The 27,670-nt window shown below is 34.7% G+C and overlaps 1 long non-coding RNA gene across 1 annotated transcript; it reads left to right on the top strand.

The window, feature by feature from the left end:
* Positions 1-1,046: 1,046 nt before the first annotated feature.
* On the top strand, positions 1,047-26,434 carry LOC131273538 (uncharacterized). The gene is made up of 5 exons (XR_009180791.2): positions 1,047-1,223; positions 3,319-3,463; positions 24,972-25,041; positions 25,536-25,631; positions 25,885-26,434. It is a non-coding gene; the product is annotated as an uncharacterized lncRNA (long non-coding RNA).
* Positions 26,435-27,670: the final 1,236 nt, after the last annotated feature.

Below are 27,670 nucleotides of genomic sequence, written 5' to 3'. Positions count from 1 at the left end.
AGACCAGTGACGTTTTGTACACAAAGATAAAAGTGATTCACAGATTCATGTGTAAATGCTATGGACAATAAGTTACCAAATGTAAATGTTGCAGTTGAAAGCAGGGACTTAAACAGATATTTACACATTAATGTTCATAACAGCACCCAAGTGTCCATCAACAAATGAATAGAGAAATAAATTGTGGTATTTACACAAAATATGATATTACTGAGCTGTAAAAAGGTATGAAGTTCCGAGACATGGATTAATACTGAAGATGTGTTGAGGGAAGTAAGCCAGACACAAAAGGACAAGTATGTACAATAGTGTTTATGTTAAATAACCAATTCATAGAAATTATAGTAGATTGTAAATTACCAGGGCCAAAGTATGAAGGGAATGGAAAGTTTTGTTCTGAACAAGTTCAGTTTCTCTTTGAGGTGATAGAAAATGGATGTCTGTGACTGAGAGCAAATATTGTGATTAATTAATACCATGGAATTGTATACTTGAAAGCAGTTAAAATGGGAAATTTTGAATTGTATATATTTTACAACAATAAAATGTTTGTTAAAAAGTAATATTGCAAATATTTTACATATTTTCATAGAATTAAATATTATTTGCATACAAATCTATGACTGTGTATAAATTTTCTTTTTAATTTGGGGAATTATCAGCTGTTCCCAAAATCCAGACATAGTTAACTGTGGCAATTTGAGATTATTTATGAATCCCAAAAAGAGAAAGATTATGTTTGTAATCTAATCTATTCCTCTGGGTGTGCTACCCTTGAGTGCATTAAATTCAGCTGAGATGTCTTTGATTAGATTACCTGTTAAGATTGAGTTCGGACTTTTTTTATTTGGATGTCAGTGGTCTTGACTCAGGTGGAAGCTCTGCTCCCTTGCTGGGTCTGATATAAATGAATTCTAGAGAAGACACAGAGGAAAAGAAAGCTGTCATTTTTTTGGTCCTGCCATGTGACAGACAGGAGAAGACTCAAACAGCTAAAGCCCAGGGGAGAGCTGAACCATTTTTTTTTCTGAAAATTTACAGCTGACGCTGGGAAGAGAGCTAAGTCTGCTATAGGTGGGCTGGAAAGAAATAAGGCTTATGCCAGGAGAGAGCGGACTTCACTTAAGCCTGAAGCCTTAAGAAGAAAAGGAAGCCCAGAGGGGAAGGTAGAGACGTGGCAGAGATAGCGAACATCTTGCTTCAACACGTGGCAACTGACTTGGGTGAGAAAATAGCCTTGAGTTGGACTTTGCATAGACGTCTAATTTTAATCTTTTACCCCAAATAACTACCTTTCATGAAACCAACATATTTCTGGTACTTTGCATCAGCACCCATTTGGCAGACCAATAAACTAACAAGTCCTTTCTTGGAAGAATATTTTTAATGATGATTTTATGAATTTATGAATTTATGAAAATTCATTCAAAAATAAGAAAACAAATTTTTATCTTAATTTTTAATCATATAAATTTAAAAATGCATGCAAGATTAATGTCAATTGCTAAGTTTGAATCATTATGTGAAAGATATTGAGAGGCAAAGCAGTTAACTAAGGATATATAAATATTTTTATAAAAAGCATTGTCTGCTAAGAACAGATTATATTATTGATCAGCCCCACACTCAGTCCCTAAAGCAGCGGAAATATTTCCAAATATAACATTCTGAAGGCCTATAACAAATTGTTACAATTATCTGCCATGTCCCCTAAAAAATTACTAAACTATATTTATTTTCAGAATAAAAAAGATTTTGATCTCACCTAATACATATTTGACAGAAGGACTCTTGGCATAATTATTTTTGCTTTATGAACATCGTTATTATAAAATTAAAATAATCTTCAAGGATAATTCCAATTTTATTGGACTACTGTTAAGAAATCATACCCACCGTGGCATTTAAAAATGCCTTGGAACTTTTAAAACTTAGATCATTGCATCACATAGAGCCAAATAGTTATGAATCTCAGGAAATGCAATAAACATTTGCAGCCTGTAGCCTCACAACTCGTTGTTAAATAATGCCTTGTTAATGAAGTAATCTATTTAGATTTATTTGGTCTTCTTCCTGCCAGTTCTAGATTGTGGTAGCAATTTTAACACATTCTTCCTTCCTGAAGGGTAGAATTTATAAGGTGGAATACCACATCCTATTATAAGGCTAAGTTATTAATATAGAAAAATATTTATAAGGATAAAATATACATGTGAGAATACTGTAAAAAGAAATAAGAAAACAACTCATTTCCATTGAAATTGGGCATATGAAGTTCTTGATACTATTTTTAATAAGGAAAAAAATTCACTGTATTTTATATTTGTCATAAAGACCAAGACATAGATTTGAAAGTGGAATTAGAACATTGTAGAAAATGCTCTTATTGTTGAATATGCAATAAACTTGTTGGCACAGCATGTATAGAAAAACTTTACCTTATTTTACATGAATAAAATATATTCATTGTTAAATATAAATCATATCTATGCTTTTTCAAATACTTGGCAACTGTAGCACATAAATACAAGTGACACTACAAATCAAGAAAAACATATTCTTATTAGCTATTTGAAGATTATTTGAGGATTAAAATCTATACTATTTCCTAGAATCTGTCTTTTTTATATATAACTGCATTATAAGATGGTGCCCTTAAAGCCAAGCTATTTCACATCTTTCTTTCTTCTGAACATGTGTTTCAATATAAAAAATAAAATAAAATAATAAATAAATAAAATAATATGCAGTTATTAGTCCATGAGCTGCTACTCTTTCACTATATCATACAGGTACTTGCAATATCTCAGAAGTCACCAGTCATATCCACAAATGAATCCTATGGTGATGGTTTATAATTACTTATAAATCTATTCTTATCAAATTTTACTAGCCAGAAAATCTACAGTCAAAATATTCACAGTATAGTGCTAGTAACTTTCAATTTGAAATTCAAGTTTCACTCATTTAGTAATCTCCATTCATTTCAAGTTATAATTTCTTTCTTAAAGCTAAAGTAAAATTACTTTGACTCTCTTGTTGTATTCCCTTTCTTTTGGAAATGACTTTAAAAGTGATAGTTTTGAAGTTCCTGTTAAATATAAGTAACAGAGATAATATGAAGAAGATTCAATTAGCTTTAGAGTTTCCACAGACATTGGCATTTGTTCATCAAAAAATTAAATTATTCTTCAAGTGATAGTAAATTGAAGTTTAGAGTTACAAAAAGATCAGAAAAACTTTATTGCTTGTATCTCCCACTCTTTAAAGTTTACATATTTCTTTAAGATTTTTGGTTCAAAAACATTGTCTTTATAGTGACGTCTTCAACATAGCAACAGAAGATATCCCCAGAGATTCAGTGAATAAAAGGACAAATCCCACTTGCTTAGAACTCTGGAGGATTATAGAGACTGGAGAAGTCCTCAACACATGCTGAATCAAAGAAAAAGAAAAATATCAGGTAAGAAATTTCTGCCTTGTACCTTGCCTTCTCCCTCACTTGGTCCTGCATGCCTTGGGAGGTGCTCAAAGGCAGCAGACCTGGATCCCTCCCACTTCCCACCAAGGACACGAGCTCACAACAGCTAGTAAGAACCCCGCGCACATTCAGACACAGGGACTCAAGTCCACAGAGTCCCAAGATGGACCACAAGCTGCTGAGGAGTGCTGCATAAGAAAATGTTCTCAGGAGGAAAAAAAGAGAGAGAGAGAGAGAGAGAGAGAGAGAGAGAGAGAGACCACAGTAAAACTGTGCATGGAATGGGCCACACTCATTCGATTCGGTTTTTGTTGGCTAGACCACCTAAATGCAAATCAAACATCTGCAAAGTGTTTGGCCCACATTTCTACATTGACCCAATCTGGCTTCCCAAGCTGTGATACCCTAATAGGAAAGAATTTTAAAAAAAGGGGTGGGGGTGGGGGTACTGTTAAACTGAACTGTTTTAAGATAGGAGGGTCATAAAACTCCTGTGACCTGAAAAGAGTAAGGAAAACAGGTTACCAAGTGAGGCAGAGAATTTAAACAAATCATAGGCACTGGGGAAAGATCTGCACAAACACATGCAGAACTGATCAAGATTCTCAGAGAAAGAAAAGATGAAAAGAAGCTTTCTCCTAAAGGTGAAACAATTGCATGAAAAGTAGTATCTTTAGAATTGTACCAAATATCCAGGGTAAGAATCAGATGAAGAAAAGCTGAGAAAATATGATCAATTAAACATTGGCAATTCAAAAGGTATAGAATATGTTGACTAAGCATCAAAGAAGAGCCTTAACACCAAGCCTATCAACAATAAAACCCTTGAAAAAAGGGGAAAACTGACCTACAGCATTAACTCATCAAGATACTCAAATGCCTAGACATCAATAAAAAATGACAATCCATAATAAGAAACAGGAAATATGATTCAGTCAAGGAAACAAGTTAAAACTTCAAAGAAGCACAGAATTCCTAAATCAATTCTAGGAGATGAAGGAAAACATGCATAAAGAGATAAAGGATATTAGGAAGACAAGTATGAGAATAACAAAGAATTAAAAAATATAAAAAAGAAACAACATAAATTATTGTAATTACATTAGTTTGCCAAAAGCTGCAGGGAACAATATATCAAAAATATGATGAACTTTATAATGGAATTTGTTAGGTTAAAAGCTTACACTTCTGAGGCTGTAAGAATGTCCAAATCAAGGTACTTTATCAACAAGTTGCAGCTATGAATGATCAGGCACATGGCAGTGTCATCTAAAAATGCTTTCTCTCCAAGCTCAGCTGTAAGCAATCAAGCACATGGCAGGTCTCAATGCCAATCTGCCCTTCTCTCCCCTTGCTGCAAGGACTGTAGCTTTTCTATCTCCAGTGTTTGTCAACTTTTGGAGTCCTCTCTGCATGTTTGCTGCTTTTCCTCTCTGTGTCTGCTGCTTTTAGTCCTCTATTTATAGAGGACTCCAGTAAAAAGGATCACAACACACCCTGGGCCATGCAATCTATTCAAAGGCTTTAACAGAAATAATTTAACCAAGAGTTCCCATCTACAATGCACAGGAATGGATTAGCTCTAAAGACATTATCTTCTGGGGTCCACCCAGCTTTAAAATGCCAAAGGGATGAAATGCACAATAGTAGAGACTAAAAATCGCTATAGGCATATAACAGCATATGAACAGGCAGAAGAAGGAATCACGATAGTAGAGACTAAGAATACACTACAGGCATATAATAGCATGTGAACAGGAAGAAGAAAGAACAGGCAGAAGACAGGACAATGAAACTCAGACAAAAGAACAGATAGAGAAAAGAAGAGAAAAAATTGAACAGTGTGTGAAGGTTTTGAGTGAAAGCTTGAACTCTTGATTTGATTCCATTGGTTACTCTGTCTATCCTTGTGCCAAAACCAAGACTAAATATTGTTAAGATGGCAATTCCACCCAAAATGGTTTATAGATTCAGTGCAATACCATTAAAAATCCCAGCAGCCTTCCTTGCAGAAATGGAAAAGCCAATTATCAAATTTATGTGGAATGGTAAGGGAGTCCGAATAGCCAAAAACATCCCAAGATAGAATAAGTTGGAGAATTCACACTTCTTGACTTTAAAGCATATTACAAAGCTACAGTGGTCAAAACAGCATGATATTGGCACAAGGATAGTCATATTTACCAAGGGAATTGAATTGAGAGGTCAGAAATAGACCCTCACATCTACGGTCAATTGAGTTCTGCAAGACTTCCAAGTCCACTCAATTGAGAAAAAATAGTCTCTTTAACAAATGGTGCTGGGAGAATTGAATATCCATATGCAAAAGAAGGAAAGAGGACCCCTCCTATCTCACACCCTATACAAAAATTAACTCAAAATTGATGAAAACCTAAACATAGAAACCAGGACTAAAAAACTCCTGGAAGAAAATGTAGAGAAGCATCTTCAGGATATTGTGTTAAGCTTTGATTTCTTGTACTTTACACCCAAAGAACAATGAAAGATAAAACAGATGAATGGGACTACCTCAAAATTAAAAACCTTTTAAGATAAAAAGACTTTGTCATGAAAGTGAAAAGACCACCTCTACAATGTGAGAAAATATTTGGAAACCACATATCCAATATCCAGAATATGAAAAGAAACTCTAAAAATCAATGAAAAAAAGACAAACATCTCAATTTAAAAATGGGCAAAAGATATAAATTGACATTTATATCTTTCTCCAAAGATGATGTTCAAATGGCTAAAAGAACATGAAAGATGGCTAACATCACTAGCTATTAGGGAAATGCAAATCAAAATCAGTGAGATATCATTTCACACCCTCTAAAATGACTACTATTAAAAATAGAAAACTACAAGTATTGGAGAAGATGTGGAAAAAATAGGAACACACATTCATTGCTGGTGTGTGTAAAATGGTGCAGCTGCTGTGGATTAGAGGTTGGCAATTCCTTAGAAGCTAAGCACAGAATTATCATATATAACCTGGCAATCCCACTACTAGGTACATACCCCCCAAAATTGAAAGCAGTTATACAAACAGATATTTGCACACTGATGTTCATAGTGGCTTTATTCACTAGTCTTGAAAGATGAAAGCAAACCAATTGTCCAAAACCTGATGACTGGAAAAACAAAATATGGTACAATATACAATATACAATGGAATATTACTCAGCCATAAAAAGGAATGAAATCCTAATGCATGTGACAACACAGATGGACCTTGAAGACAGCATGTTGAGTGAAATAAGACAGACTCAAAAGGACAAATGTTATATGATCCACTGACTTGAATTAGAATAAGCAAACTCACAGAATTAGGAGCTAAAATATAGGTTACAATGGGGTTGGGATTAAAGAAGGGGGAGTTGATGCTTAATTTGTACAGAATTTCTATTTGGGTTGATCATGAAAGTTTGGAAATGGGAGGTGATGATGGTAGCACATTATTGTGACATTAATTAACAGCACAGAGTTATGTAAGTGAATGTGGTTAAATGCGTAAACTTCAAGTCATATATGTTATTAGAATAAAAATTAAAAGATAAAACATAGGCCTTTATAACACAGTGAACCATACTGTAGACAATGGATTATAGTTCCTAGTAGAAGTAGAAGTATGTACCTGCATAAATTATAACAATACAAGGTGTTAATAATAGGGTGGTATAAGGAAAAAAATACACCTAATGTAAACTATGGACAAAGTTAATTTTAATAATTTTTCATCAATTGTAACAAAGGTAACAACAATTGTAACAAAGGTAACTTAAAAAATTAGTACAATTTTTTAAAAAGTGCTATCATCAATTATAATAAATATCCCACACCAATGCAAGGTATTGGTGGTGGGGTGGTATATAAGAATCCTGTATTTTATACATGATTGGTCTGTAAACCCACAATTTCTCTAATAAAAAAAATTTAAATAAAAAAAAAGTATGATCTTTTATAAGAAAAGGAATCCAAATTCAAGAAAGGGGAAAACAAATGCTCTACTTTGTAGTTTTTATCTATTGCTAAAATAAGGAAAATCCATAAAATGTTTCTCAAATTCTTTGCAAAATATGCTGTCTGATTTTACCCAGGGAAGAAATTTTCCAGCTGCTATTCTTACCCTGTGGCAGATGGTAGTTTCACAAACCAGCAAATCACCCTCGAAAGATATAGTTCAGCATCTTACCCACAGGTGTAAGAATCAAATAAATATCAGTACCAAAAATAAAATTCACTTCTGAGGTGTGTGGTGACACTAAAAATTTTGTAAATACAATGAATCTTTCATGATTCTGGGATAGAAAAGATTATATATATTTGAATAAATACTGCCTCTTTCATTCTTATTTTTAATGGGCCGTATGATGTAATATTCAAGGGTAGTATAAGCCAAGGAGGCCATTTGCTCATGCCTATCATGCTGACTTCTTTATCTTGTGGTTTTCCACTGGCAATGTGTCAGGTTTCACAAGCTCCACAAAGATTGTCAAAGGGGAAAGCATTAGTGTTTTCTGTCGAAAATACACATTTTATGAATAGGTTCATATTGCTTGAATAATCGAACTTGAGTTTATTCCTACCTTTAAAAGATTAAACAATATCACACTAAGTATTACTATAAAAGCATGCATTATGTATGTGGCTGAGCTGTAGAACTAAGAATAAAGTCAAGGAATCGCAAATAAATTTTAACCCTCCTAAACTTTACAGCAGCTATAACTCTGTACCATCTTCCTTTTTTTAATCTGCTTCAAAAATACCTTTCCATCTTTCTTCATGAAAGCAATAATCTCTCTATACTTAATTCACTCTGCTCCTGATAAAATTATTTTCCTTTTATAGATTCTCAATTTTATGAATAGTAATGATTCCATTATTAATTATTCTTTAATATATGTCTTCTTAAGTTTATATCCATCTGTTGGTAAAGAAGAAGGTTAATTATTACATTGAAGTTTTGGAAAACATTTACTTGAGTATAAAATTTTGCCTTTCAAATTTACTTTCTGCTGATTTCTTATAAGATTCTCTGAAATAGTCCGACCTTTACATAATAGTTACAGTATTGGTGGTGATGATGATACTACTAATAATTATGGTGATGCCTTAAGTGATTTACATGAATTGATTAACAACTCATAAGGTGCTGGTCATTATTCCTACTTTGCTGACTTTTCATCATGCTGCCACTCCAATTCCTGATATTTCTGTTTACTATATTTCTCATTTTAAAACCATTTCTATCCAGTAATTTATACCAATTATAATTTGCAACCTATAGTATTTTCAAATACAAATAATGTGAACAATTTATGGTCTAATAAACTTCATTTTATCTTTTCAGTGACAACCCACCCTTTTATCTGCAATCACGTAAAAGCACTGCATATTTCAATTATTGATTATGTAGCTTTTTGAGAGTTCAGTTCTATTATGTAGATTTGAAGTAAAAAGAAGATAGTTAAGAAATCGCATTATTAAAAGTCATTGTATTTCCTCATCTAACTTTGCTAAAATATTCCTAACTTTCTTAATTTTGATCCACTCACAATGTTACAGTTAAATGTCTGATTTAAAGAGCATATTTTTAATACTCTTCAAAATTCAAGAACCTGTAGTTAAATGAGAAGAAAGGGAGATTAGCCAAAGTATTTGAAAAATTATAACTTTTTATGTTCTTGATATAATCAAAATTTAAATCATTATCTGATTTTTAGAACTTAAATGCTTCTGTTAGATTTGGCTCACAACAAAATAGGATTTGACTCTTACTGTAAATTTCTATACTTATTTCCATTCTATTTAAATTGCTTTTGCAAACACTTTTTAAAATAGGAAACAAAAGCAGAAAACTTGAGGTAAATATTCACAAATTTCAAAGAATTAATGAGTTTTGGTCCTGGTGCACCTGGATATAGCCTAGAGAAAAATCCAATCACCATTATTCTTGATGATGCAATGATTTGCCACCAATTCTGATGCCAACCACATTTCAGCAGTAGCTTTTCCACCATTTCCTCTCTAGGCTTCTGAACGTGAAAAATAACAGATGTTTAGGGAAATACTTAAACAGTTCATATTGGCAAGAGCATTAGATTACAACAAGATGAATTGTTTCTGTTCTAGGAATAATGTAGATATACAGTATTGCCTAATTCTGCGTAGACATTTTTTAAGCCTCATAGTTGATGTCAGGCTCACCCGTAGTTCATCTCTAACTCAATACATATCACTTTATCATGAGGAGGAAGGAGAGATTGTTGGGTTTAAAAATGGAAAAAAGAGATTTAAGAATACATACCTGTGTTTTGGATTCATAAGTCTATAAAACCTAACACCTGAATGAATACAAAACCTTATTCTGTCCTAACAACTTTGGAGAATCCATGATATAAATAAAAGTACCCTGAAATAACATAAAGTGTTTATAAATTATTATTGGTATGATTTTAAAATTATGCCTAAAAAAGTTGGTAAATATTTAAGGAAATAAGACTTGTATAAGTAATGTATAATTTGAGATGCATTCTAACTTTGAAAACATCACTAGAAACCATCCTAACTTCATTCATCTGTTCAACACCTTACCAAACAAAATGTATGCGAACAGAAGTTGGAAGATTTTAGAAGATAAATCTTATATAGAATCTGCAGCCAATTGCTCCAAGTATATCATGCTGTAGATATAACATATATATATATGACCGATAACTAATACCAGGTAGTATAAGTAGTCTTTTAAAAGGCACAAGAACTTAATACTTATGATTTATATAGTGCTTACAACATGTCAAATTTTCTTCCATGTATTTTAGATATATCATTTATTTCTTCCTGCAATCCTGTATTTATTTTAGAAAGCTATGCTACAGTAATAAATAGAGCCTCCAAATTTCGTGACTTAGAGTATGAGATTAATGCATTTTCATGTAACATTTCAGATCAATCAAGGCTTGAGTCCACACCGTGATGCGGAAGCTCAGTCTAACTAAAGCTCTACCATCTTCAACCATTAGGTTCCAAGGTTGTGATTGTAATCTCCATCCCATTCCTCCAGCAGGGAGAAACAGATGAGACAACATTAAGGAGCATTATGGGCCAGGTCTGGCAGGGGCATACGTCACTTCCACTTACATTCTACTACCTAGGACTCAGTCACTTGTCCACACAAGTGTCCATGAAAGGGAGGCTGAGACATAAAATAAAACTCTCTGTCCACAAAGAAGAAATGGCTTGATTTTAGATGGCAGCCAAAAGATTCTGCCACAAAGTCTATGAGGCTTTTGTTGTTATTGTCCCTTTTACAGAGGAGAATGTTATAACATGGAAAGGTTAACAGTCTTGCCCACAAATTGCACAGCTTTGAAGGGGCAGAGAGGGTTCCAGAGTTATAGTGCTTGTGAAGCATTAGGGCATTCAAACTAAAAACAAATTAATTTCAGTTAGAGAAAACAAGGAAAAACTTCATGCAAAAGGTGTGAGAAGGAGATAAGCACAGTGTGAGATTTTGAAAGATAGGCTTTCAGCAGGTGGAAGAAGTATAAAAATGTACAGAGCATTATGTAACAAGAAAAGGGTCAACTCTCTAAGAACATAATAATTATGAACATGTAGGTACCTGTAAACAAAGCACTGAAATACATGAGGCAAACTGATAGAACTGAAACTAGAAGTAGACAAATCAGCTGTTATGGTTGTCCTTGTGCTGATCACTGCTTTGTGTGAAAATTAATATAGCTACTCCAGTTTTCCTTTACTGAGTGTAAACATCCTATATCTTTCCCCATTCTTTTATTTTTAACCCATATGAATTTTTTCAAGGTGGGTTTTTCATAGATAACACATAGTTGGGTCTTAATTTTTAATTAATTTTTTAATTCACTATGACAATCTATCTTTAGTTGGTGCATTTGGGACATACACATTTAAAATGATGTTGCTATGCTTAGATTAAGATCCACCATTTTAAAAATCATTTTCTGTTTATTGCATTTGTTTTTCACTTCTCTATTTTGCCTTCCCTGGTTTTAAATGAGCATTTTAGATTATCTCATTTCATCTCCTCTCTTAGCATATCAAATTTCCTTTTTTAAAAAAATTAGTGACTTCCCTATACTTTCCAATATAGTAGTTTAACTTATCTAGGTGCACCTAATACTAAGTCCACCTTCAAATAGCATTACACTGCCTCTCATGTGGTGTGGATATCTTATAACAGACTGAAGTCAACTGTTGCCCTCCTTCCTTCTAGCCTTGCTGCCACTCATTTTAACCATGGATGTGTTATAATTATCTAATATGTAATTACAATTTTTACAGTGAACAGATATTTTTTAGATCAATTAAGAATAAGAAAACAGAAGATTTTATTTTATATCCATATGTTTCTTTTCTGATGTTCTAATTTTTTTATGTAGATATGAGGTTCTGGCCTATTTCATTCTCTTTCTCCCTGAAGAGCTTCTTTTCACATTTCTTGCAGTGCTGATCTAATGATGATGAGTTCCCTCTTTTAATATTTTTTTCATTTTTGGTGTTTCAGAGAAAGTCTTTATTTCTCTTTTACTTTCAAAGTATATTTTTTATAGATATTGAATTCTTGGTTAGTGTTTTTTTTCTTTCAATACTTTAAACATTTCACTCCATTCTCTTCTTGCTTGCATGGTCTGCCAAGTCCTAAGCAACTGCTATTCATGTTTATTTATAGGCAATGTAAATTTCTCCTCTGCCTGTCTTTGGCTTCCTGTACTTTGAATATGATATGTTTGTTTTGGTATTTTTCTTTTCTGTTGGTTTTTTCCCATTACTTTTTCTCTTTGCATTTCAGTTTGGGGAAGAGCAATTTATCTATCTCAAGCACACTAATTCTTCAAGTGTATCCAGCCTACAGATCAGTCAATCAAAGTCATTCTTCATTTCTTTTATAAAGTCTTTTTGATTTGTAACATTTCCTTTTTATTATTTCTTAGAAGATCCATTACTTTATTTACAGAACTTAAGTCTTCTTACAGGTTATCTACCTTTTATCACTAGAGATGTTAGCAAATTAAAAATAGTTATTTTAAATCCTCTAATTCCAACTTCTGTTATATATCTAATTCTAGTTCTGTTGATAGCTTTGTCTCTTTAGGCACTTTTTCTTGCCTTTTGGTATGCTTTGTTATTTTTGTTGACAACCAGATACATACAAAACAACAACCGAGATAAATAGACCCATGGACTAAGGATTTATATCAGTCTGTCTAGAAGTTGGGCTGGGTTTAACATTTTCTGTAGCTGTAATGCCAAAGACTGAAACTATTTTAGTGTCCTTGTTCTCCTCTTGACTTAAGACTTCCCTCAGAACTCCTCCTCAGAGAGAGTCTGAGTCTTACAGAGCTTTAAACTCTATTCCACTTTTATTATACAGGAGTTCTCCTGGTATGATGTTAAGGTGTAAGGGAGGGGATACGTTCTATAATCTTATGATCAAATCTCAATCTTTCGTAGGATTATCTCTGGGCAATGACCTTCATAATTGTTTTTCCAGAGATACAGCATTTTCCCTGCTAAAGTACCTGGATAGTGAGTAATGTACTTCTCCCAAGTGAGTAATGCTGTAGGAAAAGTTTTTCCCCTGGAAAGTCGGCCTTAATCTGAAGAATATTTAGGCATCTTTCACAGTGATTACTCTTCCCGGCTCCACAGATCTTCCTTGCACATTCTCTTTGAGAACCTGGTGAATTTTTGGAGATAAACCCAGGAGAGAGCGCTGTTTCCCCAAGACTGCAACTTCCAGGAGTATCTCAGTTTAGCCTCCAGCACTTACTGAAAACAGTTAAAATGTTCCTGTCCCTTTAGGGATATAGTAGCTTCCGTTTCAGTTAAGCTTGTCTAGGTTGTGACTCTGGGTTTGCCTGTGACTCCAGATTTGGGAGTGGAAGTTTGACCAGCAGCTTCAATTTTCTGGTGGGTTTTCAGTTCATTCATCTAATTCGTGTTATAAGGACAAGATTAGCAACTTTCAAGCTCTTTACCTGTTGGGTGGGAAACCAGAAGTGGTTCTGTCTCTGGCTTTTCCTTGAAGATTAGATTTGGGATTGCTTTGGTGAAATTGGATTTTTCAGTTAGAAGAACTACAATGGCAAGTTGCATAACTGTGATATCGAAAATGAGGAAAGTAGAGTTATCTGACATATATTCAATTGCTGACAAACCACTATTGTGTATCTTTTCATTGCCCAAGATAATTTAGTTACAATATAAGTAATTTAATTACTTGTGAACATAGAATGAGTCACTGAAGATGAATATATAAAATTTGTCAGAGCTTTTCAAATTACCCTGTTAATTTTTCCTTTCATTGGGTAAAATGCAGGATCCTAGAGGGGTAAGAGAAAAACAACTATTTCTTGGAGAGCAGGGAATTCATGCTCCCAGAACAGATGGTAGAATCTAGCTGATCATACTTAATTATCTGTAGAGAACTTTTTTCTCTTTTACTTGATGAATTACTGAAACTGTAGTTATTTTATTATCCTTTTCGCAGAATTGCTTCCCTGTTAATATCCCTACTATTAAGAAATATGCTAAGTTTATGGCTTTCATATTTAAAGGCAGTGAGGAATAAAGAAGAAAGGAGAAGAAAGATAACGGAAAATAGGAAGGGTGTAAAATTTAAACATTACTGGACATAGGTCTCTGATCCTCATTTCATTTCATTTAGTATATTACAGGAAAATATTCTAGCTACTCAAATCTGGTGTTTTTATGAATATTGGGGAGGGTTTTGTTATTTATTTAATTAGTAATCATCAGGTATATGGTGTCCATTATTTTAGTAAAGGCATACTCTGAAAATATCAAATGTAAATTTAAAACACTGATGTGAAAATTAGTGATATATAATGATATCAAATATTATTTATAAGGAGAATTAATATGGTCTACTGAGGAGGTAAGTCATGGACAGGGAAATGGTTAAGCTTTATCCTTGAATATCACCTAGAAATGTTCTCTAATTTTCTATAGGAAGAGACAGGAAGTTTATCTAAATGAGGAATGTGTTTATTATTTATGCTGTGAGTTTAATCTGCACACAGTCAGTCAGTATTCTATTGCATACAGAACAGAGATAACTGATCTTTGAAAATTACCTGAATTATCACTCCTGACCACATACTTGGAATTGAACCACACCTCTTACCCAATAGACATAGTAGTGTTTAACAATTTTAATTAATTACATAGGTCTTATGAACATTTATTTTCCCTTCCTAAAGATTATCTAAAATTCCCTTCTATGTCTATGATCATTCTAGTTTGTGAGTATAATAAAAGTAAAATACTAATATCAAATATATATTTAGAAACAACAGAATTCAGAATGTATCAATTTACCCTTATAAAAGCAGTGGATTAACATGTTTAATTCACTACACTCACATTGAGTAGTTCTTTTTTTCCAGTTAGATAGAAAGAAATTTTCTCCCTGAGCTTTAATTAAATCTGTTTATCAACAGCGACTTGACTTCAAATCTTAATAGCAAAATGTCTCCCAGTCTCAGGTTTTATATTTAAATAGTAATAAATTTAATAAGCAAATAAATCTACGGACATGGCACCAATTAAGCATACAATAAATGCTACTTTTCATTACATTTGTCATAATTAGGAAAAGTATTGATTATTGTAGCGCATTTTTATATGTTCTTTGACCCTTTTCTAGGGTTCTAGGCATAAAGGTATGAATAGGTAAGACAAAAATGATATTTGTTTCTTTAAATAGTTTGTCTATAAATTAATAATACTGATACTTTAATTTCATGTTTGTTGCTAGTATTTTCCCTTTCTGTTATATTTCTTTTAATTCTGTATATCTTATTGGCATACTTTAATATTTATCCAGTCAAATTTATCCCCATTTTCTCATTTACTTTTTTTTTTCTTAAGAGAGGTTGTGGGATTACAGAACAAGCATGCGTAAAATACAAGGCTCCCATATCCCACCCTATAATTAAAATCTTGCATTGCTGTGAAAAATGTGTTACAATTGTTGATAGCACATTTTCATAATTATACTAAACTCTAGTACATGATTTAACTTAGCATTCACTATTTGAGTAGTGTACTAGCAAGGAATTTTTTAAAATTATTGTTACCATATATGCAATCTAACATTTCCCCTTATAATCACATTCAGATATATATTTTAGTGTTGTTAATTACATTCACAATGATGTGCTACCATTATCACCATCAATTACCAAAGCATTTTCATCATTCTAAATAGGAACCCTGCACATTTCAAGCCTTAACTTCCCATTCCTTACCCCAACCCCATCCCCTGGTAACCTTTTCCCAGATTCAGAAACTTTAGGTTTCCTTATTCTAATTATTTCAAATCAGTGAGATCATACAATATTTGTTCTTTGTGTCTGACTTATTTCACTCAGCATGATGTCTTCAATGTTCATCCATGTTGTTGCATGTATCAGGATTTCATTCCTTTTTAAAGCTGAATAATATTACATTTTTATGTATATGTTGCATTTTTATCTGTTCATTGGTGGATGGACACTTGGGTTGCTTCCATCTTTGACAATTGTGAATATTGCCAATATGAACATCAGTGTGCAAATGTGTTCACATCCCTGCTTTCAGTTCATTCAGATATATACCTAGTAGTGGGACTGCCAGATCATATGGTAGTTCTTTACTTAGCTTTCTGAGAAACTGCAAAACAGTCTTCAGTGGGAGCTGCACCATTTTACATTGCTACCAGCAATCAATGAGCGTTACTATTTCTCCACTTCCTATCCATACTTGTTATCATCTTTTTTTTTTAATTAACAGCAGCCTAATAGGTGTGAAATGGTACCTCATTGTAGTTTTGATTTGCATTTTCCTGATGGCTAAAGATATTGAACATCTATTCATGTGCTTTTGGCCATTTGTATGTCTTCTTTGGAGAAACATTCATTCAAATCTTTCACCTACTATTTAATTGGGTTGCTTTTTAATGTTGAGGTATAGGATTCTTTATATATTCTGGGCATTAAACCCTTATTGGATATTAGGTTTCCAAATATTTTATCCCTTTGTGGAGGGTGTTGTTTTACTTTAATCATAATGACCTTTGAGGCATAACAGATTTTAAATTTGATGAGGCCCCATTTATCTATTTTTTCTTTTGTTCCTTGTGTTTTGGGTGTAAAGTCTAAGCACCATTGCCTAACACAAGCCCTGAAGTTTCTTCTCTAATTTTCTTCTAGAAATTTAATAGTTCTGACTCTTATATTTAAGTCTTTGAGCAGTTTTGAATTGATTTTGTGTATGGTGTGCGGTAAGGGTCCTCTTTTTTTCCAAATGGTGATCCAATTTTCCCTTGGCCATTTGTTGAAGAGACTATTCTTTCCCAATTGAATGGTCTTTGTCCTTTTGTCAGAAATCAGTTGGGGGAGTGGATGTAGCTCAAATGGTTGAGTGCCTCTTTCCCATATATGAGGCACTGGGTTCCATCCCCAGTACCTCCTAAAAACAAACAAATAAACAAATGAAAAAGAAAAAAAACTCTCATTGGGGAGCAAATGTGGTTTTGTTAGTGGTTGAGTGCCCATTTCCTATGTATGAGGTCATGGGTTCAATCTCTGCTACTTTCTGAAAAAAAAAAAAATCAGTTACCATAAATGTGAGGGTTGAGTTCTTTCTTTTATATATATACATTTAACTTTTTTTTAGAGAGTTTGAGAGTTTATAAAACAATCATGCATAACATTCAAGATTCCCATACATAACACATTGCATTATTGTGGAACATTTGTTACAAATATGAAAGAACATTACCAAAATATTACTGTTAACTATAGTCCATAACTTAAATTTGGTGCATGTTCCCATAATTCATCCTATTGTTACCACCATGCATTAGTATTACATATACTTGTTATAGTTCATGAGAGAATGTTCTCATATTTGTACTGCTAACCATAGTCCATTTTCCACCTCAGAGTTAGGGTTGATTTTTGAGTTTTCAATTCGATTACATTGGTCTATAAATGTGTTCTTGTGCCAATACCATGCTATTTTGGTTATTGTGGCTTTGTAGTAAATTTCAAGATCAGAAGTGTGAATTCTCTGACTACATTCTTCTTTTTTCAAGATTCTAGACACTTTACCCTTGATAATTGGCTCTTCCATTTTTACAAAGAAGATTGCTGGAATATTCATTAGGATTGAGCTGAATCTATACATTTCTTTGGGTAGGATTGATGTCTTAAAAATATTTAGTCTTCCAATCGCTGAACATGGAATGACCTTCCTTTTATTTATGTCTTCTTTGACTTCCTTTAGCAGTGTTTTGTAGTTTTCTGTGTATAAGTCCTTTACATCCTTGGATAGGTTTATTCCAAGATATTTAATTTCTTACTTTAGTTGTTCTTGTGAATGGAATATTTTTCTTGATTTCTTTTTCTGATTCATCATTGCTTGTGTATATATATCCTTTATTTTTTTCTCTGAATTTTCCTTCATTTCCTTGAGCATTTTAAAGATCATTTTATTAAAAGCTTTGTTCAATATGTCTACTTTCTGTCTTCTCCAGTGGTGTTTTAGGATTTTTTAATCTTCTTCCATTGGGTGTGCAATAATTTCCTATTTCTTTGTTTGTATGGTACTCTTTTGTTGCACTCTGTACATTTAAAAATATTAAAATTAACCATGGGATCTATTTCATGAGATGTCTATTTCTTGATTTAGTAACCAGCTGGTGATAAGGCAGAGATTTTCTTGGGCTTCAGCCCTCCTATCAGGAATGTTTGCCCAAGGTAAATGAAGGGTGAAGAGTTTTCCCTGTCTTTCATGGCTTCTGTCTGGTCCTGGGCTTTTGCTTGTTAGTTGTATTAGAGTTCTTCTGTTTACAGGAGTTCGATTATCCCCTTGGTTTCTAAGGAGACAGACCCTCTTACTCTTCTGCATGTTTGAAGCTGACAAGTCTTCTCCCCAGTCTTTCTGCCTCTTTAGTTTCTTACAACTCCTTCATTATTTCAAGCAACTTTTGCCTGAAGGTCAAAGTCTGAGAGGAGAGGCACACTAGAGAGGACTTTTACTAGTTAATCTTTTCCAGCTCTAAGGAAGTACATCTTTAAGTCTCTCCCATTGCCACCCCCTGTATGGGAAGGGTTGGAAAAATGGCTGCTGCCTTTATCCAGGCAGGTTGAAACATTGGCTGCTACCACCTTTGCCTGGAGTGGTTTGAAACAATGGCTGCTCTCAGAGCTAGGCCCCCAGTGAGCTAACATCACTAATCAAAAGCTATGATCAGTGATCAGCCTTGCCCATCCTGATCTTGGGGAAGATGATTTTTATGTCCCTTTCTATAACCAGCAGCTATCCAGGGATTGGACCCTGTGGCAACCTGCCATGAAAGTCAGGGACGGTCCCTAATAGGTGCCACATGGAGAGAGTAATTTCCTGTTCTTTAATGAAATTTGTCAACCTCTTCCTCCTGCCCTTCCCGGGATGCTGCACAGTGTTCTTCTAGCCTCTTGTGTTTCAAAATAGTTGTTTCAGAGAGTTTCTACCTGTTTAATAGTTGCTCTGGTGGAAGGACTGAGTTCTGGAACCCCCTGCTCCACCTTTTCCTTTCATTTACTCTTTGTATTTGTAAATGCTCACAGATTTCCATGTTCAACTATAGGTAAATGTTTACCTCTGTTTCTAGTTGGTTGCTGCTATTGTTAACATTAAAACTTTATTTCAACTGTTATTTATGGTGTGAGAATTTATTTTAATTTGAAGTTAATTTGCTATATCAATACATAAAATATTCCAGCCACACTTATTTATTAAGCTCTTTGTTGGAATGGAGTTTTTAGGAGACTGTTTTGTACTATTCAATGCATTCTTGGGTTAGTACTAGGATGGTCTGTTTATTTTATACTTGTTTTATCAACCCTTAAATGATACTTTCTCCAGATATTCTTGGCTTTCTATTTTGATGATTTTCATCAATTTAGTTGCAGCATTTACTTGTATCACAACTTGCATTGGGTGCTGGGGATACACAGATGAAGGCTTCAGACCTAGGGATATGAATTACTCATCATGGAGACACAATTCTCATAGCCTTGCATGAGATCATCAGCATGATTGGTACCTGAAAAATTGTGACTTTTGCTTTTGCAAGCAGTAGTTATTTCTTACAAGTCATTATATATTTCCATTTAGCCAGGTTTTTGTTTTTTTGGTAAGTATGATGATTTCCACATATATGTACATTGCATTATCTTATATTACCTCAAACTTAACTAAGTACATATTTGGCCCACTTGACCTGTCTCAAGTAACCACATTATCACTGACTTACTTAACCAAATGTGATATCTTGAACATTAGTGAAGACCATATTTTGACTCAATTTCTTCTGCAATCCTATTAGTTTCCCAGATGCTAAAACAAATAACATGTAATAGGTTGGCTTAAACAATGGGAATTTATTGTATCACAATTTTGAGGCAAAAAAAGAGTTACAAAATTGATGTCCTTTCCTTTCTCTTCTGGGTTCTGTTGACTTATGACTTCTCCTCTTCCATGTGGCTTTTCTCCTCATAAAGTCTCCTGTGATAGCACTAAGAGCCAGCATCATTCAGTTCAGACTCACATTTAAGAAAAAATTATATCTTAAAAAATTTCTGTTTACAATGGGTTGACACACACACACACACACACACAGTAATGGATTAAGATTAAGAACATGTCCTTTCTTCCTGGAGTACATAATTCAATCTACCACACAGTATTTGTCAGTTCCTAAAATAATCATACCCCTTGCTTTTTTCAATGGCTACTGTGACCTATTCCAGATTTCTGTTTCTGTTTACCTCAACTACTTAATACCATGCTAACTGTCAATTCTGAACATGCCTCTTTCCAACCCTTTCCATTCTCTATGTGAACACAGATATGATAAAGTCATTGCATTCAGTAAAAATATAACATCCTGTAGTGATGTAGGCTATGGGTGGCAGGGCTGTTCATCTCTTCATAGATAACCTGAGCTGTATGTGCCCTGAGCTGTGTGTTTGGGACAGTGAGAACTGCAGCCCTGCCTTTGGTAACCATGACAACAACTCCAGTCCTGGAGAAACAGTTTAGCAATGAAAACTCTATAAACTTTAAATATTCAGGAAATGCAAGCCAAATGTGCTAAAAGCTTATCTAGAATGCATGCAGTCCATGCTAAAAGCTTACCTAGGATATGGAAGATATGTGTTAATTCAAGCTTATTGGGCACTGAAACAAAGAATCATTTGGCCCTTCCTCTGTATAAAAAGAACTCAAAAATCTTGTTTGGGGCTCGGATTTTTCATGAGGAGCTCTGAGCCTGGCTGGTTGTAAATAAGTCCTTTTTCCTTCCCCAAATTATTCCTGAGTCCTGGCCTTTCTATATGCAAATAATTGAACCTCCCTCGACTGCTACAACATTTTGGGGGGCTCGTCTGGGATGTGCACAATGAAGGCCCAAGAAGGTAGCATTTCTCTACCCCTCCCAGATCCCCGAGGAAGCCAGGAGGACTCAGGTGAACCCAAATCTGGGTGCCCCTTGATTATATTTATTCCAGAAAAGATGTGGGCCCTGCCAGAATCTTCCTGATGAAAATCAAGGGCAATGGAATTTCTGAAAAAAATTCTGGGAATGAAAAAGACGTCAAACACGGAAGAAGGTAAGACTCCCCAGGGAGCATAGTCAGGAAAATCCTAGCTTTAATTGCTAGGGAGGGAGCCTGGTCACCTCCTGAGAGAGCCTCCAGAAATTTGGGGAGAACCTATTCTCTCTAGGTCTGAAAAAAAGAGAGAAAAAGGGGAAAAGCCTGGTGTTTGAGGTTTGTCTAACTGTATGCTAGAATTTGGTACTAGTCTTGTCTCCACTGAAATAGTGAAAGCTTGATTATAATAAGAAATGATGTTTAGAGGTTCGAGTCCTAACATCCTGGAAATTGGTCTGGATTTTGAAAAACTTGGTTACAGGAAAATCAATTAGCTTTTTTAGTAAAGCTTGGTCTGAGTGTAAAGTTAAACAGTGAAAAAGGTCTAGCTGGAATCCTTTGTTATGGTGCTGAATTGTGAATGAATTTGCTTTATATCAGATGTTAATGTTAAGTGTTCTCTCTTTCTAAGTTTGTAATCACTGTGGGGGCAGCCATGCTGAAGAAAATATATAGAGAGCTTGTAAGCCAGATCAGTAAGTTTTGTGCTTCTATCTGTGTCAGTTCATTGCTGGTGTTGGTGTGGTGTGGTTATGTAAAGTGGTAGAATTTGGCTGAGCTAGAACCCTCCCTTGCTGTTGGCAGAGAGGTGAGTTGATTGTAGTTTGTGGAGTGAAACCACAGCGTGAATGTGTGTGCATATGCTCTGCTGTCTTGCCTCTCTGGGTCAGCCTCATTTTCCAGAACTCAGGGATTGTCTGTGTATGTGTCCATGCCACGTACCCAAGTTTGTTGGAGCTGGCCCAGTCAGGGTGGCTGGTGGAGCCAGTAACTTGAATCATAGCCCTGCCGGGACAGGGGGTCCCCAGGAAAGGCATAGAGTTTGAAAAGTTTTTTGGGGCCAATTTTAGCAACCTGGAACTTACCACCATTGTCTTCTCTCCCCCTCTCCCTTTAGGAGGTTACATAGCGGAAGCAGAAAGCTGGGAAGGGGGAGCAGCTTGCCCCTTTCCAGTGAGTCCACGTTTTCTATTCATAAGCCACATTCTTATTTACTTGCTCTGCACCCTACTGCCTGGAAGGGGGAGGGTGAAGGAAACGCAGAGCAGGATCAAAATAAATTCAATAAAGTTCCCTCCCTAAGGTGTCAAAGGTCAAAATAAATTTGCATTCTGCCCAGGTTCTGCTTTTCCAAATCTCTCTGAGAGTCTATGTAGAAATGCTTTGAAATGTTTTAAAGCTGTAAACTTGTCTAAAGGAAGGAGGCTATTGCTTGAAAACAATAGACCTCTAATCACTTGACAGCCTTTTTAATGGTCTAGCTGGGAACGTCAGCAGTAAGGGTCATAAAACTGCAGAAAAAAAAAAAAGGATAAACCTCAACTTTAAAATCTGTGTTTGGCTTTTGTCAGTTGCTTGAGCCTAAGAATTCATGGTAAAAGGTATTTTAAAAATGAATCTTTAAATGCCAATACTCTCTTGCTGATGAATTAAATGCATAACTCACAGATGAGAATTTGTTCCGTTACTAAGATTGTTACTAATAAAATTCTTGTAACTTAATTAATAAAACTATCCAATTTACCTTAAGGTTAAAACTTTATGAGAACTGTAAGAGTTAAGATCATTTATAGATGCATTTATATTATAAAACAGCAGAAAGATAATAATTGAAATTATAACTGGGTGGATTTAGCCTGCATCTGTTATTGTAAGTGTGAATTCTAAACTAACTTTACCTTCGTTTATGGTCAGTTCAAGCTTAGCCTCACCTCTTGCCTTTGTTTATGGTTATTTCGTAACAGCTTTTACCCCTATAGCTCAGGGAAAATCAGACATGAGACATCCCTGTTTCCTGTCCTACTGGTATTAATAACTCTGCTTTCTCTCATGATTCCACGTGTGGACTAAATTGCTGCCTGGTGGAATTCTTAACCCTCAGGGTTGAATGTCCATTGGAGTTTTTTATCCCCCAAGGACTGAGAAATGAAGGAGGCCTCCTGCCTTGACTGTCAGGATTCCTAAGAGTGGCAATTCATGAGAGAAACCAGTCTCCCTGAGGCTTCGATAGCCTCGGTGAATATACATAGAATTAGTCTTACTCATCTAAAAATCTACTAAAGTCAAAGTAAAATAAGATTCTGAAACAAAGGAAAATTGTGTTAAAGAATTGAACATGTTGATTATAAGCCATTAGTTAAGAAACAAAATTCTTGTGCCAAGCTGCATGGTCATAGTACCAAAAAAATAATAATAATAATAATTCAGGAGATCTTTCAAATGTTTTGCAGTCACACTTATTTTGTAAAAAAAAAAAAAAAAAAAAAATGGAAGTTTTAAGTAACTAATTTGTGTTTCTATGTCAGACTATACATGTCTGCCTGTTTGCTCAAATTGTTTGGGTGAAATATGCAGTTATATATGTGAATAAATATTCCTGGAGCCCAAATTAGACTATGCAGGATGAAAAGGTCATATAGAAATCTGATTATAAGAACTATTGGGAAAGAGCCTTCTCTTTGCAAGAGCTTTGAGGGAGGGGCTAGGTGTGGCAGATTAAAACTATCTTCTAAGCTGGGAAATTAAGAATCAGTTTGCCCTGTAATTCCCCAGTTTAAACCTTTTAACAGCCTTAAAATAAAGGTGGATAATAATTTTATTACCAAATTTCAGTAAGTAAAAGAAAGTCCATAAAAGCTATGGAAAGATCTTTCCCCAATTATGATTAAACAAATTATGCAACTATAATATATTTCAGAACCTAGTAGTCAGTATGCTTTTAAAATTATTCACAGTTTCAGAACTTAAGCAAAGAAAAAAGGTTTTAGCCTCCTGTAAAAAAAAGGAAAAAGAACATTCCTTGAATCAATTATTATGGTTTCAATTTTATTTAGCTTGGGTGTAATCTCCCTTGGTTTATAAAATACCCATTAAATAAATTAACATTATATATACAAAATCTTTGGAGTAATGAAAATTGTAAGTTCTTGTTAACGAAATTAAGCTAAAGAAAATTGTAGATATGCTCTCTTAAATGAATAAAATAAGCTTCTTTGGTTGGTAACTATAATTTAATAAGTTTATTTAAATGTAGGGTAACTAGTCTATGTAGTTGTAGCCAATTATAAAGAGTTTGTAAAAGTATCTTCCAAACTGAAGCATTTAAATGGTGCTAGGTCTAGAAGCCATTGTTAACTAAAAACCTGGATTGGTATTGATGGCAAAGAATAACTTCGTGATAATTAAACTTGTGTGAAAATCACCGCAATGTGCATATTTAAGTAAATGGTAATGAAAAGTTACCTTAATTCTATTGGGACTCTTCCATTTTCATTTTAACAATGAAAATAGTTTTTTTTTTTTCCTTCTACTGCTAAGGTAAAATGCCTGCTAGTATCTTCATAGTAAAAGTATAAAGAAATAATAATAATAAAGTGATTTAATATATAATGTGTTGCATTAAAAATGTTTTAAAAATATATAAAATCAAGGGATAAACTTTAACATTGTCAAACTCTCTTGTGCATTCAAACAAGGTCTTGAATACATTACAGGTTGCCTCTCCATGTGAATTATTGGCTAGGCTGGTCACTGACCCCTCAAATAAAAATATATCAGCCTCTGGTTGTGCATGTGAAGTTGACAGAAACTACATTGCAGTTTCAAGTTCCTGCAGCAGCCAATGATGGCTTAGTACAGCCAAGCATACAATGGATATCACCTCCAAACTGGCACTGTTCCATAGTGCCAGAGAGCACTGTGCACCAGGCCAGTAAAATACTGGAAACTCTCTCTAGGATCAATGATGCTGCGACTTGCTCACTGTGTGAAGAACATGCGAAGTGGAGCCATGATTACCAGGATACTGTAAGTAAATGGCCTGTTCCCATGAAGTGATAACATGTAAGGTATTACAAACCTGAAACTTAAAACTATTAATTGCAACTCAGAATCCTTATGCATTAAGTAATACATTAATTAATATTAACTGCTGTACTTTTATCTTGTTCCAAATATATGCCTAATAATTATAATGTTACTTTTTCTATTATGGATCAGGTACAAAATTACATTAGACATGTTAAATTCCTGGTAACTTCATTTTCTAAATAATTAATAAACATGCCTATAAAATAAGGTAGCGGTCTTAGCTGAATGGGGCCACCAGTAGCTTGCAGGTAGACAGTTAATTGGTGGCAGGCTCAGCCACCCTATTACTCTACTGTATTCTACTGTGTAGCAAAAATGAAGCTTGCTTGCTAGGGATGGATCACCTATTAAACAGTCAAAATTATCAGAAATTGTACAATTAAAACCAAAATGTAAAAAACTTTATTCTGTAATTCTGATCACTCCCACAGCTAAAAACTAAGAGAATTTCCAACTTGGTACATTAATCCTGAATGAAACCAACTGCCCAAAAGATGCCAGTTCACCAGGAGCACCTGACAGAGCACGTGAGTGCCAATCATTAAACAGCCTGAAATGCATGTTCAAAACAAAGCTAAGTAACTATTACAATTTGTCTCTGAAAATAAATAACTTAAAAAATATATATTTATATATACAGTATATATGTGTGTGTGTGTATGTGTGTATATCTCCACTAACTTTTAAAAAGAGTGCCATCTTTATAGGCACCGAACCTTGTCTACCTCTGTAATCCCCTTTTAAAAATGGATATTCCAAAATTTTAATTGTTTCTTTCAGAATGAGCATCTTATTAACCATATGAAAACTTCATCCAGCTTCATACAGAATGCCAGATCCATCTTCCTCCAGTAAAAATAAAATAAAAAAGTTTTTGCACCTTGTTAGGTAATGACTGCAACTCATGGCCAGCAGGAAGTAGTTACAGAAAAGAGATCGTCTCCCTTCAGCACCCTTTAAGATTAAAGGTGTAGGGAAACGGACTTGGCCCAGTGGTTAGGGCGTCCGTCTACCACATGGGAGGTCTGCGGTTCAAACCCCAGGTCTCCTTGACCAGTGTGGAGCTGGCCCATGTGCAGTGCTGATGCGCGCAAGGAGTGCTGTGCCACACAGGGGTGTCCCCCGCGTAGGGAAGCCCCACATGCAAGGAGTGCACCCCGTAAGGCGAGCCGCCCAGAGCAAAAGAAAGTGCAGCCTGCCTAAGAATGGTGCTGCACACATGGAGAGATGACACAACAAGATGACGCAACAAAAAGAAACACAGATTCCCGTGCCGCTGACAACAGCAGAAGTGGACAAAGAAGAAAGACGCAGCAAATAGACACAGAAAACAGACAACCAGGGCGGGAGGGGCGGGGGGAAGAAATAAATAAATAAATAAATCTTTAAAAAAAAAAAGATTAAAGGTGTAAACTCTCTAAGGGTAAAATAAAATTAATAGATGGATCTAAAGTTCAGCAAGAAGCCCACATAAACACCAATAATCCCCCAGGATGACTGCTGGGGGGACCCACTCCCAGGATTCTATTGTCAAGCATGAGAACTTCTTTTGAAAACAGGATAAACCCTGGATGTTACCCAGGAACTTTGTCTTTGGGCCCTCATTGGGAAATTAATAAGTGGGATAATGAATCAAAACAACACCACCCACCTCATAACTCCAATAATAATTATGCCAAAGCTTAGCAAGATAAGCTGGCATAAAGGGGGGAAATTATAGGCTACGGGTGGCAGGGCTGTTCATCTCTTCATAGATAGCCTGAGCTATATGTGCCCTGAACTGTGTGTTTGGGACAGTGAGAACTGCAGCCCTGCCTTTGGTAACCATGACAACAACTCCAGTCCCGGAGAAACAGTTCAGCAATGCAAACTCTATAAACTTTAAATATTCAGGAAAAATGCAAGCCAAATGTGCTAAAAGCTTATCTAGAATGTATGAAGTCCATGCTAAAAGCTTACCTAGGACGTGGAAGATACATGTTAATTCAAGCTTTTTGAGCGCTGAAACAAAGAACCATTTGGCTCTTCCTCTGTATAAAAAGAACTCAAAACTCTTGTTTGGGGCTCAGATTTTTCATGAGAAGCTCTGAGACCGGCTTGTTGTAAATAAATCCTTTTTCTTTCCCCAAATTATTCCTGAGTCCTGGCCTTTCTATATGCAAATAATTGAACCTCTCTCGACTTCCACAACAATAGTACCACCACTGGCAGATATTTGGCATTCACAAAAGTTAACAAATGTCAACTTCGAATTATCTTTTACCTCTGTCTATGACAGCAGTACTCAAAAATGTTTATAATAATATTAAGAGTTATCTATTTTCTCCTCTGTTGACATTTGCAATGTTGGTGCAAAAGCAATGTAGGGTAAAAATGCTTGCACCTTATCACAAATCAAGTCAGTTGCACCAAACTATATTTAGTCATTTTATTTTTCACAACCACACACCCAGAAATACTTTTTAATGTTGCAATACCATAGATTCATTGAAGAATGCCCTCAACAAAACAGAACAAGATATTAATCTTATTAAATTTTGATCCTTGAATATACCTCTTTTCATGA

The sequence above is a fragment of the Dasypus novemcinctus genome, chromosome 15, assembly GCF_030445035.2.
Source record: "Dasypus novemcinctus isolate mDasNov1 chromosome 15, mDasNov1.1.hap2, whole genome shotgun sequence".
NCBI lineage: Eukaryota > Metazoa > Chordata > Mammalia > Cingulata > Dasypodidae > Dasypus > Dasypus novemcinctus.
The sequence above is the reverse complement of the archived record's forward strand: the minus strand, read 5'-3'. Positions and strand labels throughout refer to the sequence as shown.